Here is a 15014-nt window from a genome sequence, read left to right on the forward strand (position 1 = left end):
CTCCACATCTCCCCGCTCCCCGTCCTCCTCTCCCCATCTCTATAGGGTTGTCACTCCAGAGATAATCCGATCTGGAAGCACCCGTGAAAACGGAGGAACAGCAAACACTAACGTAAGGCTACTCACTGCGCCAGGCACTGCTTTGGCCACTTCGAGCTCAGCTGCTTACGCCATCCCAGCGAAGCTCCCAGGCACGGCCAGGTGGAGTGGAGGACCCGAGGCCTGCTTGCCCTCAGCCCGGGGACCTGCAGGGCAGCTGCAGAGCGGCAGCATCACTGGGCCAGGGCTCGGCCCGCCACCGGCCACAGGGTCCCAGGCCTGTGGGTTGATCTCGAGCCTGCCCTTGCGTGGGCTGTGGGCCTGTCCGTCCTGCGAGGTGCCTCCCCCTTCCTGCTCCAGGGCCTGAGGGGCGGGTCAGGTCTCGGGCAGGGGGCACTCGGCGTCTGCTCCCTCGCAGACCCTCCCGTGCTTTCCCAGGACTGCGGGGACAGGCCCTTGTGCCACCGAGACCATGGCGCTCCCCGAAAGGCAGCCTGTGGGGAACTGGCTCCCTGAGTGCCTTGAGGTGACGCCTCCAGAGGGCACGTGGCAGTTGGCCCTCCGAGAAGCAGCCCCGAGGCAGGTGAACGGTGCCAGGATTTGTTGGAAGAAACACCTGTGAGAGAAAGGGGGCGGGGCCGGCAGGTGCTGCTGATGTGGGATTCAGGAGCAAAAAGGAAAGGGAACAGGGCCTCGAGCAGAGGAACGAAGACCCCAGAGGGGCACCGCACGGGGACCTGGGGCCGGCTGTCACCTTCCTGGAGGAGGCCTGTGTCCCAGCCCTTGCAGCCAAGGAAACTCACGCACCTTCCCACGCTGACTCGCAGCGGCGGGTGACTCGGAGGCCATCGTCCTGCTGTTGCGCACATTTGCCAGCCTTGCGTCTCCCTGCTCAGGGTCCGGCATCCAATGCAGCTTTGCAGATGTCGTGACTGGGGGCACTGCGTGCGTTTTTGCTCCCTGACTCCAGAGCCGCCGGGAGCAGCAGCCCTCTTACGCCCGTGTCTCACGTTGCCCTAAATCAACAGTCCCGGATGTGGTTCCCTGATGCTGCCCCAGCTGGAGCAGTCAGGATGGGCCTGCTCCCACAGCGGATCCCGAGGGATCCAGGAGAACGGCTTTCTCAGGGCCTGAGGGGCTGAGCAGACCCATAGGGCTGCTGGACGTGCACCTGGGCGCCTGCCAGGGGCCAGCCCCTGAGGGGCACTGCCAGGGTCCCTGTGTGAAACAGGGACCCAAGCATCAGCCCCTGGACAACATCTCCTCCAGCACAGAGAGGAAGGCTGGAGGAGAGGTGCAGAAAGTGGGCAGATGTTGGGCCTAGAGACTGTTTTCCCAGCTTCACCCCAGACTCCTGGAGACTATGGGCAGGTCCCCATCTCTCAGAAACTCGGTTTCTGAAGCTGAACCCACAGAGCTGTTTGGGGGTAAAAGAGACAATGCTGGGACATCATCTCGACCAACTGCCCTGACTGCTGTTGATTGCAGAAGGGGTGCCCCTTCCTCACCCCCCTTGAGGAGACCCGTGCACAGACCCGAATGGGCTTGGAAAACTTGTCCCAATTTATCTCTCACATGTTTGACTCGGGCCAAACCCAGATTTCTTTGGCCCAAACCGTCCTCACCTCCTCCAATGTCAAACCATGTGCTTCTAAGAAATGAAATCCACGTGTTTCTGAATCATTCTACTTAAATCATCCGGATGAAGAGCAAGAAGCGGTCGGGGTTTGTCCCCAGAGACGCCTTCCAAGCAGCCCTGCCAGCCTTGCCCAGCCTCCCCTGAGTAACGGGAAGTTCCCTTTGGCCAAGAGACACTCTGCCAGCTTCTAGAAAGGCTCCAGCGGAGCTGAGGTGAGAAGGTCCTAAGTCTGATGGTCACTGGACCTGGGTGTCCAGAACCCACAGAGCTCGCTCAAGGGGATGGTGGGTGACCTAGGGTGAGGCCACATGCTGGGCCCAGAGGAAATTGCCCCCCACAAAGAGTTGTGACAACCCCCCACCCCGTACTTCTCTGTGGTCAAGTATAAAGTGAACTTGTCTTCTGTACACACTCCATCTGTTGATTCCCCAGGCAGGCCCTGGGCAGCTGTGATGCACAGGAGGTCATGGTCTTGACCCCTATAGTCTTGACCCCTGAGTTCCGGGTCAGGCACAAGGAATTCTGGGCCAACTGGAGCCTTCACCCGACCTCAGCCCCCTCCACTGTGGACTCCAGGAAGCCTGGCGATGTCACAACTGGAACCCAAAGAGACAGGGTGAGGGCAGCACCTTGGCCATCGCAGGCCCCGGGAGGATTGGACACAGCTCAGCACGGCCAGAGCCCTGAGCGTGGGGATGGGGGCGGGGGAGTGGGAGGGGGTCCCTTCCTCTTGGAGGTGGGCTGCCCAAGGGTGACTGTGAGGTCTTCCCGGGGAGGGTCCAGGGCCAGCACGGTCTCAGTCTGTCAGGCCCTGCCAGTGCCCAGCGTCCTGACACCCGGGAGGCTCGGAGCTCAACTGGAGGTTTAACAATGTCCAGAAATCTTTAACAAAGTCCAGAAATCTTTATTCCACTCAGAGTCTACATACCGTGTACCGCATTTGGAATTATGCAAACTGTTATTATAAATAAATCACATACATTAAAAAAGTGACCAAGTGGAAAATAAGCTGGGCCCGACGCCTGCCAAGTCACACCCCACGCCCCCTACCTAGTGACCCTGAGAAGCCCCAGTTTCCTCATCTGTGCCCCTGAAGCCTGGGGCACAGGGACTGACACAGGACCCCCACTCCATGGAAGTTCCAGCGCTGGGGACTCGAGGTGTCCTGCCTCCTGAGGCTCAGGCTCAGAGCCCCAAAGGGGACAGTCCCCGCTTCCGCCACAGAGCGCCCCCTTGTGTCCTGGAGGTCTGTATTGTCCTATGCATACCACAGCCCTTTGTTCTCCGAAGTAGGTACACCAAGGGATGGGCTAGATTGTCTGAAGGGCCGGGGGCCACGGAGGGTGGGGGAAACAATGCCCCTGGGGGTTCCCAGAGGCCCCCAGAGGCCCCCAGATGCCAGGCCAGGCCCCCTCCAACTGTGGCATCCAGAGTGATTTAGAAAAATTAAGACCTATGGCTTTGCCTCAGACCTGAGCTCAGGGAGCTGTTGCCTCACTAGTCAGAAGCAACAAGGAGCGTCCACTGCTGGCCCAGGAGGGACTGGACAGGACCCTCCACGTTCACACTGATCTGTCCACAGGCCTCAGACATGTTTTCACTAAACCTGGAGAGGGGTGGGGGGGGGGGCCACTGACTTAGATATTCGTGGTTACATCACCTCTGCATAGGATTTCCTCACCAAGGTTGCTGCATATTTTCCAATCTTGAGAGGAGTACAGGCTGCATCAGGTGAGATCTCTTTGAAACACAGAAACAGACACTGCTTGGCAGGAGTATCCTCAGCCTTCATGTCACTGTCCAACCAGTGGAGACTTTACTGACAAGCCACTTGCATTGCAAGACCAGCTGCTCTGTAAATAAATTATCCCTGGTTGTGGACCCCAGCCTGGCTCCATGTGAAATTTGTTGGCTTTGATGAAAGGGCCTCCATTCAAAAATATCTCCTCTCACCAGCTGGTATTTCACCATTAGAGATTCGTTCCTTTGGCTGAGATGTACCACTAACGTTTCCTATGAAATGCAAGTATCTGGATGTGGAGGACACCAGTATATTATCAAGCACCAGCCCCTCTATGGGCTTTGTTTGGCTGACACCATACCATGGAGAAGGAAGCCAAATTCAGAGATGGAAGGAATGGCACAATGGTTGAGAGGATGCCCAACGGTCAGCACAATTGGAGGAGAATAGTGAGAGCAGTAGACATCTTTGAGGTCAATAGAGAGACCCCACCAGGTAGGAGAGAGGTGCAAGTCAGCTGTGGTTGCACCAGACAGGGAAGACCAGCAGAGCTGAGGGAGCTCCGTGTACCCCAGTCCTCAGCCTTCGCTGCAAGGCATCTGCATGGCCAAGGCTGCCAAGACTCCCCAGGGACCCTCGCTCAGCTGACAGGAGGTCACAGCCAAGGTGGAGGCATCAGCTGAGCACACTTGCTGAGCCAGCACAGGGTGGGGGGATGGGGGTTCCAATGACCGGAGGAGGGCAGGCATTTACAGTGTGTAGGGCTATTGAAGGCTGCCAAAGTAAACCCACGTGTGTGCAGTTACATAAACTGCTCAGCCAGCCTGAAACGCCCTCCCGCCCTTGCCCATGACAACAAGAGCCTGGACCTGGGCACCTTCCCTCGGTGGGCAGGTGAGGGGGCCTCAGGTCCTTCTCTGGGTTCAGTGCATGTATACCAAGGCTGTGGGGTCCCTGGGCATCTGGAGATGGGAAATGTTACATGCAGGCAAAAGCCCGCAGTCATTTCCAGGGGGAAGCTGATTTGTCAGGAAACCCGGCTGCGGGGCTGAGCAGCCAGCGCTGGGATCCAGGACCCATGCCAGCCAGCAGAGCCCCAGACGTCCCACTCGCACACCCCGCCGTCCTTTACAGACTGAGCGAGGCCTGCGGGCAATCACACACGCATGAGAGAGCGCAGACACACACGGAGAGAGACACAGGTTGGGGGGAGGGAGAGCCCTAACCAGCCCAGAGCTGTCCCAACCCACTGGTCTAAAGGGCTTTTCTGTTCGGGGGAGTCGGAGTTCTGGACTCACAAAGGAGGCATTTGGGGTCCTTCCTGCCTCCTCATTGCGGCTTCGACCCCCACTGGCTGCACCAGACCCGGAACCAGAGGAGGTTCACCGACTCTGCTCCCTGACGCCGTCCACCTCAACCTCCGAGGAACAGAGGGACAGCCTAGCACTGGGAGACATGAGTGATGAAGGATACACCTCCCCGCCCCCGCCCCTCCCTGCCACGCCCCCCGCCCCCGCCCCTCCCTGCCCCTCTTCCCAGCCCCTCCCTGCCCCTCTTCCCAGCCCCTCCCTGCCCCTCCCCCGCGCCCCTCCCAGCCCCTCCTAGACCTCCCAGCTCTTCCTCAGCCCCTCTCAGCCCCGCCTCAGAGCTCTCACCTAGCAGGGAGGGGTCCAGCCCTTATGCCAAGGATCAGGACCCTTCCTACCGCCCTGGGAGGCTCTAGCAGCCACTGAACTCTTCCTTCTCCACTCGTTCTTTCTGTATTTCCAAGGCTCCAGGTGATGCACGCTGGGTGGCGTCTGGACAGTGGGCAGAGGGGAAGGAGCAGACCTGCTACACCAGCCCTCTTCCCCGCAAGCCTGACTAGGCACAGCCACGCGGGGTGTTTGGGGGACCCCGTCCCACTGGGGTATATACGCCCACCTCAGCCCCAGCCCCGCCCTCTCTAGGCTTCTGCACCCTGAGCCTGGTCCACCATCCACTCCAGACTGTTCTGTTCCAGGAGGGCATGAGCGTATTATTTGAGTGTATGCTAGTTTGGTGTCCCCTAAACTAGTCTGTAAGTAGATACAAGGAAGCACTTGAATGAAGACCCCAGCCCTGGCATGACCTTCAGGGCCCACAGGCTGACCGTGGGCCAGCGCCTCTTCTCCTAGGCCCTGAGTCTTCTTTGAACTGGCTCCCATGCAGACAAAGAAACCAAACAGCACCTTCTCCGCTTCTGACTCAGAGAGCCATGGCCTCTGGCGCCTGCTCTGGGCCTAATCAGCAGGCATTACCATCTTGGGGCGAGACCTTGTGGAGGAATGAGACCCCCAGTCCTGATGACACCCACCCACCAGAGTTTCACGGCTGGAGGGACCGAGGCAGAGACACCGTCTCACCTGAGTGTGTCCTGGGCTGGCCCAGCAGAGAGCAAGGTCCTGACAGGAAGGCCAGGAGGTGACCATGGGGTAGCCATGGGGGGAATGGCCTAAATGGGCCCTGGCCATCCCTCTCCTCCACGGTCCAGCCCCTTCTAACTCTTTGTTCTGATGGTGGCAAAATATCTCTTCACTCCTGTCGTTTCCAGCATTCGCAGAGAAACTGATGTTACTCCATTCAATGCCAAAGAGCAAACATTTATTCAGCAAACATTAAGTACTTAGGGTGTGAGAAAACAAAACAATAACTCCCCACGTGCGGTGAGAGCTGAGTATGCCATGTGCTTCCCTCCTTGTCCGGGGGAGCTTGGGAGAAGGGGTCCATGGGCCCCACCTCGGCATAGGGATGGGTGGGCACGGGAGGGGCAGGTGAGACCAGACTCGAGGTTGACATGCTGGTGGGGCCAGGAAAGAAGGGAGTGTGGCTTTAGGGGTGGTAGGGGGGAAATGTTAGTGACACACCTCCGCCAAAGGAATGAATCTCTAATGGTGAAATACCAGATGGTGAGAGGAGATATTTTTGAATGGAGACCCTTTCATTAAAGCCACCAAATTTCACTTGGAGCTGGGTTGGGCTGCAGCCAGCTGGGGCAGGCAAGAAGTCAAAATTAGGGATCTGGGGAGTTTGGGAATGCACTGTGATTACCAAGATGTGGAGCCAGACTTCAATTCCACTGGTAGGAGAAGTCGGAGATCTTGGGGCAGGGCAAGTGCAAGCCAGTGGGCCTTTGGTGCAAGGGTGGAGGCCACGCTGGAGGAGGCTGGGGTGGGGGTGGCGGGAACAGCAATTCAGGCTGGAGGAGCCCAGACAGTGGTGGAGGCCTGCAGGAAGGTGTGGTCAAGGGTTTGGACAGGTCACATAGGTCTGTGAGGGGAAGGGAGAGGCCAGAGCAATTTTACATAACTTTACATAAACAAAATCTTGATTCAATAAGGACAATTTTACATTAAAGTTGTAACTTTATTCTGCAATAAAGTCAGTTAAGACAGAGACCACAGAGGTTAGAAAGAGAATCTGATGACCAGGAGGTACAGCACAGCAGGAGCCCACAAGCCTGTGTGTGTGGGGGGGGACCAGGCACGAGGGAGGTGGGGGCAGCTGGGGGAGGGGCTGTACCCACCCACTCAGCTGGGCTATGCCTCAGCTCCATGCATCTCTGGAACAGAGCCTGGCTTATCCTCTGTAGATTTTTCTACCTTTTATTTTTCTATTAAACTTTTTGTTTTCTTCTGGTTATAGAGGTTTTACATGCCTTATTTGTTGCCTAGGGCTGCTGTAACAAATTATCATAACCTGGGGGGCTTAGAACAACTGAAATGTACCCTCTCACAGTTTTGGAGACTAGAAGCCTAAAATCCAGCCTCCTCTAGAGGCTCCGCAGAGGATCCTTCCTGCCTCTTCTAGCTGCTGGGGGCTCCAGGAGTCCTTGGTTGTGACCGCATCTCTCCCATGTCTGCCTCTGTCTCTACACGGCCCCCTCCTCTGGGTCTCTTCTTCCATCTCAGGGCATCAGGGGAACTGGCTTGATCATGGCTCTGATGCTGGGTATCTAGGCTGTGTCTTATTCTTTCTGATTATAAACAATGCTGTGAGAACGTGTGGGTGCCTCACCTTTGTCCATTTCTGTTGTCCTCGGGACAGCTTATCAAGAGTAGAATGAACGGGCCCAAAGGTGTGCACTTTCTTAAGGACACTGGCAGATTTCTTCCCAGAAAGTGGAGCTGAACAAGATTCTCAGCAGTCACACCCGCCAGCACAGGGGGTACAGTGCAAGGGCCTTATTATTTAGTTTTGTGTTTCTTTAATGACCGGTGAGAACATTATTTTTCATATATTTATTAGCCATTTGAATTTCACAGCTCTGAAATACCGGGTTTTGACCTTTGCCCATTTATCTATTGGCACAAGGTCGTGCTCTAGGGGAAGGTAACTGCAGTTCCGCAGGAAAGGAAACTCTCCCCTTGACTCTACCCACATTGTCACCGAGGCCTGGGAAGCTGCTCCCTTGCTAGACCTGGTCCCAGACATCGGCCTCGGCTTCCCTCACCCCTCCACACACCTCTGATTGGCTCCTCCAATTTAAGGTGGAGGTACCACTTGCACTTGGCTACTTCCCAGGGGCACCCACTGAGAACAGGGGAGACCTGACCTTGAGTGCAAAGCAAACAAGGAGAATTATGCAAATTTGCTGTCAACATGATGACTTGAATGCTGAGAGCCTCACTGATTAATTAAGCTGCAAGTCCAGTATTTGGATACCAAGACTGTCCTTCCCAGTCACAAGCAGCGTAACAAACTCGTGGAAACTGCTGGATGATGGATTGTAAACAGCTGGAGGGATCACGCCTTTGCTGCCCAAAGAACTGCAAATCAAAAAATCCACATGTTTAATAAACAGATGATGATTCAGAATGTGAATGGAAAAAAGACAAGAGACATGAGTGCTGCCCCTTGGATCCAGAGCTGAGCTGGCGGAGGCGCCCGGCTGAGGCTGGGCCCAATTCTTGCCCTTGGGCTCAGGACACCAGACACCCTGCTCGCACAGCGGTTCCCAGGCTCGGCGTTACAATCCCTCCCAAAACGATGTGGATGTGGGCAGCCCCCTCTGACAGAGGCCAAAATCACAGAGAGCAGTGGGTTTTAGGGACACCAGGGTAAATGCACAGATGGCCCTGAGAAGGAGAGGGCTAGACCAGCCCCTGCACACAGTGGTGCTTAATAAACACTAGCACACAGGAGGGGGTCAGTGGTCATTGGGGCCAGAATGGGAAGCAGGAATCCAGGCAGGGCCACCCTCAGGACCACCCGTCCCACCTCCTTCTAGGTGGCACTCCATGTGACCTGCAGACTTCATGGTGCACTGAGGAGGGAAGGCCCCAGCGAAAGTGACAACTGATGATCCCAAGAAGCCGGGCGAGGAAAGAGGGGTCCACATATCATAACTGAAGGGCCGCAGAGGGGTGCTGGGCCCCGAGAAGCAGAGCCAGTGCAAAGAGATGCAACTGGAGCTGGACGTCGTGGCCGGTGAGGGGTGGAGGTGAGGGTGCCCGTTCACAGCACATAGGAAAGATGGGAAGTTGGCCAGAGGGGTCGGGGAGGGAAGGGCCATCGCTGGGCTGGGCGGAATTGAGCTCTTACGGAGGCTGAGAGAGGAGCTGAGCACACAGGAGTGGGGCAGTCGCTGTGAGCAAGGCCAGGGAGAGGTGTCAGGGACAGAGGGGACACAGGGAGAGGGGAGGGTGACCGGGGGCACAAAGAGATCTATAGCAGTCGGGAGGGATGCTGTGGAAAGAAGTCCTTTGTTTTAGCTCTGTCCTGACCATTCTGTGTAAAGTGCAGTCCTCACCCCACCATCACCCTATACTCTCCTCGTTCTTTTTTTCCAAAAAACCTATCACTAAATTTATAGACTATCTCTCACTCGAATGTAGGCTTAAAGAAAGCAGATGTTTTTGTCAGTGACAGTTTTTCCAGCACCTAGAAACTTCCTGACATATACAAGGTGCTCAATAAACACTTACTGGGTGAGTGAGTGAAGAACAAGGCAGAAACGCTTGCCCTGTAGGTTATCTAGACCTGTGATGGAGTTATAGGGTCAGGATGGTGTTGGCCGAGGGGGCAGAGCCCAGAAGCAGATGGAAGCTCCAGTGCTGACCAGTAGACGGTGCCAGGAGCCGGTTATGCGTATAAAAAGAAAAGTGAAATCGGATCCCTATCTTGAACCAACACAAAAGATCGCTTCCAGACGGGTAAGCACTTGTATGTGAAAATCAAAACTGTGAAAGTAAAAGCTGCAGGAGAATATGCACTCGAGACTGGGCAGGGTTTGTTAAGATAGGAAAGGGGAAAATCACAAAGGAAAAGGCAGACAAATTCCACCACATCCCAATCAGGAACTGCATCAAAAGACAAAAGGCAGGGGCTTCCCTGGCCGTCCTGTGGTTAAGACTCTGCGCTTCCACTGCAGGGGGTATGGGTTCCATCCCTGGTCCTGGAACTAAGACCCGGCATGCCTCACGGTGCAGCCAAAAAAAGGCAGAGGGGCAGAGGGTGGAGGTGAGGAAGGGTCTGTGCGGGGACAGAGCAGGGGACCACTCGCAGAGGAAGCTATGGACAGATGCCACGGGCAGATGCCAGTCTCCTTATCTCATTAATACTCAGTGAAATCTCAATAAACCCCAGTGAGAGACCACTCCATACCCACCAGTTTCCCAAAAAGGAACAGCCAAGCATGGCAGGCCTGAGCAGTCACTCTTGCCGTCCACGCTGCCCCCTCACCAGGCAAGTGGGAGCAGCGCAGTGGGGGTTCTGGCTTCCTTTCTTAGTTTTTTTTTTTTTTTATTGAAGTATAGTGGATTCCGTTGAAATTAGTTTCAGGCACACAGCATAGTGATTCAGTATTTTTACAGTTTATACTCCATTAAAAGTTACCACAGATGTATAAGAGTAGCTGGGCCCTGGTACCTGGGTCACATCTGCACCCTTGTCCTCACCCCTCAGGGCAGGAGGGATGGTGTGAGTGTCCTGGGGTCACAGCCGGTCACCTTTCAGCAGGTGTTTCTCCTGGGAGTTCAGTGGGACTGAGCTTTGGTTTTCTTTAAATGCTACATGTATTTTGGAATATACTATTTTTTTGCATGTATGACAACTTTTTAAGGAAATAGAAGATTCCATCCTTCTGGTCAGAGAAAAATGATTTGAAAAATAGGATTCAGACCTCCGATCTCTGTAGATTTTACATATATATATATATATATATATTGTGTGTGTGTGTGTGTGTGTGTGTGGCACGCGGGCCTCTCACTGCTGTGGCCTCTCCCGTTGCGGAGCACAGGCTCCGGATGCACAGGCTCAGCGGCCATGGCTCATGGGCCCAGCCGCTCCGCGGCATGTGGGATCTTCCCGGATCGGGGCACGAACCCGTGTCCCCTGCATCGGCAGGCGGACTCTCAACCACTGTGCCACCAGGGAAGCCCCGATTTTACATATTTTATGTTTTGCTTTTCCTTAAAGATGAGGATTATGTCTTATTTATACTTTTATTCTCAGTACTTGCTGCATGATAGATGCTTGAAAAGATGTCTTGAAAAGCATGGAGAATAAGTACCCCAAAAGGCTGTGTCCCCAGGAACCCTGTGACTCTAGAGAATTCCAGGGGGTTCAAGGGAAGTAAGTCCAGGGTTGAATTAAGCTGTGACTAAAGAATTAGTAAGAATGATACTAATCTTTATACAGATGCTCTTTTTAAAAAAAAACTGGATTGTGACCCATTAGTGGGAGCAACTTTTTAAAAAAATTAATTAGTTAATTAATTTATTTTTGGATGCATTGGTTCTTCGTTGCGGTGCGTGGGCTTCTCTTCTCATTGTGGTGGCTTCTCTTGTTGCGGAGCACAGGCTCTAGGTGCGTGGGCTTCAGTAGTTGTGGTGCACGGGCTTAGTTGCTCTGTGGCATGTGGTATCTTCCCGGACCAGGGCTACGAACACGTGTCCCCTGCATTGGCAGGCAGATTCTCAACCACTGCGCCACCAGGGAAGTCCTTGGATGCTCTTTTTAAAACACTTCCCAGGGCTTCCCTGGTGGCGCAGCGGTTGAGAGTTTGCCTGCCGATGCAGGGAACATGGGCTCGTGCCCCGGTCCGTGCCGCGGAGCGGCTGGGCCCGTGAGCCATGGCCGCTGAGCCTGCGCATCTGGAGCCTGTGCTCCGCAACGGGAGAGGCCACAACAGTGAGAGGCCCGCATACAGCAAAAAACAAAACAACAACAACAACAAAAATACTTCCCAGTACACATCACCTCTTATTACAAAGTTTTCTTATTAGTTATACTTATCTATTCTATGAAAGAGTTTAGTGTATCTATTTAATAAGAATCATGCTTATCTGAATCTCAGGTGAAATTTGCCCCAGGAGAAGGCCCAGTTGCCCTGTGAGAGTCCTTGGATGGAGACGGGGCCCCCAATGAGCAACAGGGGACACCCCAGGGACTGGACTCAGGTCTGAGCTGATGCACAGCCCCGAATGATCACAACAGATCTGGGCTAAAACAGGGGCCCACACACCAAAGACCACCCAGATGGCCTCACCTGGCCTTGAGGGGGCTGAGGGTACGTGGGGAGTAGAGGCAGGGACCCCAGTGTCACCTGGTAGCTCAGGGGCCTCTAATTGGTGGGCAGATCTGGGCACCTGGATCCCCTGCAGTGTGGGCGGTTCCTGGGGGCTGAGGGGTTCTTGGGGTCAGAAAGGTGTTTCTCGTGAAGAACTGGAGGGTTGACCAGGGGACATGCAGGGAGGGAGGAGCAAAAAGAGGGAGGTGGGGTTTAAAACCTGCCCTCCCCCTCGCCAGGGCAGAGGGCAGCACCTGGGTCCCGTGGGTCCCATTACTCCCCGGGAGAGGGCTGGCAAAATCCAGGAGCTAACATAATACAGGTGATTCTTTGGATTGGGTCCCAAAGGCCCTGGGAGGCCCCTTCAGGCTCCCTAACTCCGGGGACTCCCAGTGTGCGGCCCGAGGTGGACCTCTTGCAGGTTTAGAAATTGTGGGGGGGGGGCGTCCCTTCAGAACAGGTGTGAGGGGAGTCAACAGAGAGACGGGATGGGTGTTGGGTTCTGCCAGATCCAGAGATGCCCCCTGTCCCCCTCCCCACTGGAGCAGTGGAAGGTGCTGGGCCGTGCCCGGAGGACCCGACAGGCCCCGGCTGCATCCAGCTTTGCCTCCCCTGGGCCTCTCCTCGCCCAGGACCTCAGTGGGCAGCAGCCCCCTAGCCACAAACCCCGTCCAGGCCAGATGTCCAGGGAAGGAGACGGGCTAAGCAGGGCAGTCACTGGTACCCTGGAGAGGGCCACGGGGGGGAGACCCAGGCCAGCATATCCCCCAACCCAGGTCCCCGCTGAGCTCCCAGGAGCAGCACCTGCTGAAAGGTGACCAGCTGTGACCTCAGGACCCTCACACCCTGCCTCCTGCCCCAAGGGGTGAGGACAAGGGTGTAGATGTGACCCAGGTACCAGGGGCCAGCCACTCTTACACATACTTTTGAAATGAGGTATTTAATAATAATAATAATAATAATAAGTGCCAGGACATAGCCGGATCCAAGACATGAGAAGAAAGTAAAAGGAAGAAGTAAACCCAAACTTAACAAGAAGTGGTGAGAAAACGGGGAACAGAGAAAGTGGGGATGGGACCGAACGTTTGTGTTTCCAGCTAGCCTATTGTGGTGACTCTTTGGGGAAAGTGCTGGTGACAATGAGCCAAATGCGCCTCCCAAATGCAGGGGTTTGTTTTCACATGTAAAACATCTCTCATTTCAGGTCACGAGGGAAAAGTCTTGGATAGTGGCCTGATGGCACTGGGGACCCAGGACAGCTCAGAGAGCCTGACAGTTAAGTCAGCCACCTGGGCCTGAGGGTGTCTGTCCCCTCCCAACACAGGGACCTCAGCCTCCACTTGGATGGGCCGTCAGGCTGCCCCCACGGTACACATCCCGATTAGGCCTCAGTCCGACCCTGAGACCAAGCTCGCTCCCGCACATCCTGTGGCCTTTGAGTGACGGGGGTCCCTGGGGTGCAGCCCCTGGCAGCCCCCTGCTCTGGGCTGACCCCCAGAAGACAGGCAGAGGAGCCTCGTGTGCTGCTTCCCGGTCCCTGTCTCTTAACTCACGGCTCTCGTGGTAGGAGGGGCAGCTGCCCGGCTGGGACTTTCCTTTTCCAGATGCTGGGCCCACAGACGCCCTCCCTGTTCACATGCCCACTTCCCAGGACGCAGCCACCAGGCCCATTTCCTGAGCCAAACCTGCCCAAGGTGGGAGGTTTTCCTTGCTCTGACCCTGCCCCTGTCTGGGGGCCCTGAGTCACACAGCCTTGCAGGTTGACGCCGCCGGCCTTGCTCCGAGCTCTGTGCTCCAACTGCACTGCCATCATGTGCCCGAGCTCCTTCTAGCGTGGGCCTCCCACCTGCCTGCCCCTTCCCGCTGTGCACAGATGGGTCTCCTCTCTGGCTCCAACCCCCCCTTCCCAGGGACCTGTCTGGAGTTCAGTGCAAACGAATTAGGTCAGACTTGCCTAGATGTGAGGAAAGCCCAGCACCCCAGCATCGCTCCTGCCTGCCATTTGCAAAGGCCTGGGGACCCGGGACCGTCTCCTCCTCACCCCAAGCTCCCCACCCTCCAGCCAGCGTCCACTATCGCCCCCGGGTCTGCTCCTCCTGCGTTGGCCTCCGTCCCACTGGCTCTCCCGCCTGGCCGCTCTGACCCTTCGTGCTTTCTCAGCCACGCGCCTTGCTGAGGTTTCCCAGCTGCGTCCAACAGACGAAAGCACAGTCACTTTCTCAGGTGTTTTCCCAGCAGAGCTGCCCAGGTCTCTTCTTCTGAGGCCCCTTCACCAGGAGTGGGCAGGGGAGACACCCGAGACCAGGACAGGGTGCGTTCCTGGCTCTTGCCCAGACCAGGAGAGGCGGATGAGGCTTCTGCATCCACGTCTTCACCCCGAGGAGAGGGAGAGTGTGCTGACCGTCTTGGGACTGTGGCCAAGCCTGTCAACCCCGCCGGTCAGCCCTGTAGACACCCTCCCCTCGACCCTCCCGGATCCAGATTTCCCGCCGCACGTGGGAGGGTGGGACACCGTCACCTCCAAGGTCAATCAACGTCTGTCCGCACTGTGGTCCATTCTGTCCACAGCCCTGCATGATGTCCCAGCAATGACATGGTAGCAGGCTGGACAGTGGGAGGTGGGTTTTGAAACTTCACGCTGGTCTCTGCTCCCAAGTTACCAACAATTTAAGGAATGTCAGAGGTCTGGGGTCAGAATGTAAACAAGGCGTCGGCACAGCATCAGCGGGGGCAGTGACCTGGCTGTGAACTGCAGGGTGCTCCTGACGCCTCAGAGGACCGAGAAAACACAACAGGTCGTCTCTTACAAATATGAAGTTCACAGCTTAAGCTAACAGCTTTCAAGTTCCAGAAAAATTGCCTACCTGCTATTTTTCTCATTGTGTTCTTTCTCTTCTTAGGCATGCGGCGTGGGTAAGCAGCCCCGGTATGGACCATCTCGGGACTGCTGTCTTGGTTGCGTGTGGATCAGCCCCGACGGCAGCTCAAGGGCCAGGACAGGACCAGTGCCCGTCCCCGAGAGACCTCGATGGCCGGCCTCGGCCCCAGAGGCATAGGGACAAGTC

The sequence above is a fragment of the Kogia breviceps genome, chromosome 19 (assembly GCF_026419965.1).
Source record: "Kogia breviceps isolate mKogBre1 chromosome 19, mKogBre1 haplotype 1, whole genome shotgun sequence".
In the NCBI taxonomy this organism is placed as follows: domain Eukaryota; kingdom Metazoa; phylum Chordata; class Mammalia; order Artiodactyla; family Physeteridae; genus Kogia; species Kogia breviceps.